This window comes from Gavialis gangeticus, unplaced genomic scaffold (genome assembly GCF_001723915.1).
Source record: "Gavialis gangeticus isolate Ggan-Ray unplaced genomic scaffold, GavGan_comp1, whole genome shotgun sequence".
Lineage (NCBI taxonomy): Eukaryota > Metazoa > Chordata > Crocodylia > Gavialidae > Gavialis > Gavialis gangeticus.
In genome coordinates, this window is record NW_017728997.1 from 51,013,356 (window position 1) to 51,016,072 (window position 2,717).

Genomic DNA, 2,717 nt, shown 5'->3' on the forward strand with positions numbered 1-2,717 from the left:
AGAGGGTCCAGAGGAGGGCCACTCGCATGATCAGGGGACAGCAGGGCAGGCCCTATGAGGAGAGGCTACGGGACCTGAACTTGTTCAGCCTCCAAAAGAGAAGGCTGAGGGGGGATCTTGTGGCCTGTTATAAACTAGTCAGGGGGGATCAGCAGGCATTGGGGGAGTCCCTGTTCCCCCGAGCACTGCCAGGAGTGACCACGAATAACGGTCACAAGCTGGCAGAGGGTAGATTTAGCATAGCTATGGGAGTGTGACGGAGTACAAACCCTGGGAGCTAATGTAGAAGGAGGACAAAAATGGTAGTGGCTGTGTTGCTGACCACTGCTGGCAACCTGGTTACAGCTGCTGCCCTGTATGCCACAGATGGCAGAACTGTGCAGTTATGTCTCTGCCCCTATGACTCACTTGGACCCATGAAAACTGCAAACTGGGGACTCACTAGACTGTGTCCATGAGCATGTGGGAGGTGGTGCCTTTCTCACTAGTCTGGGTGGACTCTTGTCCCACAATAGTTTGATGTCAGCATCGCTCTGTTGAAATGATACATCACTGATGGAGATGCATTGGGTCAGGAGTCATCAAGGAAATTTTGGCTCTTCAGGCTGAGGGATGCAAACCTTTATCCTGTTAACATCTCTCTGAAATATGTGGGACACATCCAGGCTGGACTCTGGGGGAGGGAATGGGGCCAGCTGTAAATGTTGTCTTGGACCAGGTCAGTGAAGAACGCTTTTTTCACAAGGTCCTTTTTCCAGCTGTGGCTGCCTGCTTGACAGTGATGTTACCTAGAAGCATTAACAGCCAGCCAGGAAAGGCTTTTTCCTTAACATAGAAAGGAACCAAAATGAAGAAACCTGAGAAAAAGAGTTTATGGGGGTTTTGGCAGCTTGTCAGATATTTCCCCAGCCAGGCATTTACAAGGGCTTCCCAACCTGGAAATCCACTATAACCTCAAAAAGAAGAACCCAACTGAAGTGACCAGTGATGACAAGCAAGTCATTAGGAGAGCAACACCCTAGTAAATAACCTGACCTTGAAGCTTTGGGGAGATTGCTCATGCATGTCCTTGCTTTACTGTGCTGTTTATTACCTTTTTATTCCACCACCACCAGCTTTTTTTGTGCATTCTGATTTTTCACCAGCCCTGACTGGACTTACGGAGACAGCTGACTACAGTATCTGGGGATAAACCTTTAGCCCCAGCCCCTGGAGTCAAGTCTTTGTGCTGGAACCGTTTTCTTGTATGAAACATAGTCCATTTCCAGCCCTTGTGTTGCAGCGCAAACCTGAAAAATGACTCTGAGGCTCAAAACCCAGAAGACAAGTTAACTCCCCAGCAGGCTGGCTTTAAAATCTGGCAGTGTTGAGAGCTCTGAGTCATGGTTTTCCTAATGCAGAGGGCTGGCAATGGAAACATCTGCTTCCACAGGTGTTTTTGCCACCCACATTTTAACCAACGAGCTGATGGGCACAGCGGCACCACATCCCCAGGACTCCTGGCTACAGACATTTCTGGTTTGCCAACAGCTTGAGAACAATAGCGGGGAGCAACCAGGGCCGGACACAGGCATGGGTGAACCGAGCGGCTGCCTGGGGCCCGGGCAGAAAGGGGGTTGGAAAACGGTAATTTTTTTATTATCATTATCTCTGGTGACTGTAAAAGTTCACCCTGTGCCGCCAGAAGTCTAGGTGCGGTGCTGGGGGCAACCCAGACCAGCTTCCCTGCTGTGCTCCCAGGCCTGGCACAGGGGGGCCAGTTGGGCTCAAGACTGTTCGGCCCTTGCCCTGAGCACAAGCGTTGATGTGCGCAGGGAGGAAGATGGTGGTAGCTGCCATTCACGACGCCTGCCTCGGCCTCTGTCCTTCCTGCCATACCTCGCTCATACTCCTTTGCCGGTGCTGTTACGCCTAGCTCAGATGCCAGCGGGCAGGGACACTTGGCGCTGCTCCGGACCAGCCCCTTGCGCTTCGGTGCTGTCAGCACAAAGCCAAAGCAACGGCAGGGGCTGCGCCTCATCCAAGGCCTTGAGCTGCGCGGGGGCGGGGGGGGCTCAGCGGCTCAGTGCTGATTGGTGGGATTGTGGGGGGCCTCCGCTGCGATTGAAGAGAATGTTAGGACCTCCGGTTGTGAGTGGGGGGTTCTTGGGGTGCCCTTTGCTGTGGTTGGAGACACAGGCAGGGCCTCTTCGGCGATTGGCGAGAAGTTTGCACGCTCCTTGCGGCTCTCGGCCGAGCGGCCTCCGCCCACGCCTCGCACCAGGCCTGAGGTACGCGCGGCTACCCGCGCCGCGGGGTGGAGTGTCGCCGGGCAGAGGCGCTCCCCTGGGGCGTGGCTGCCCCTCAGCTAGGAGCTCGGAGCTGGCCCGGCCTCGTCCTGCGGCTCCGACCCTCGGGCAGAGTACACCCCCCCGCCACCACACTACAGTTCCCACAAGCCCTTTCGCGGCCCCCGGGAGACAGCTCCGCCCCGCGGCCTGGCGGGACCCGTAGTTCTGCGGCACTGGGGGCCACCGGCGCCGGCTGCGGCGCGGACTCCATTTCCCGGCGTGCTTCGGGCGGGCGTGCGCACGCGCGCTGCGGCTGTTTGTCTGCGTTCGGCCGAACAGCGTCTTAGCGGCCGGGCCCGAGGCAGCGGCGGCTCCTCCGGCCTTTGCGGGTGGATGGGGGCGCGCGGGGCAGGCGCAGGGAGCGGCGCGGCGGGGACGCCTGTTGGG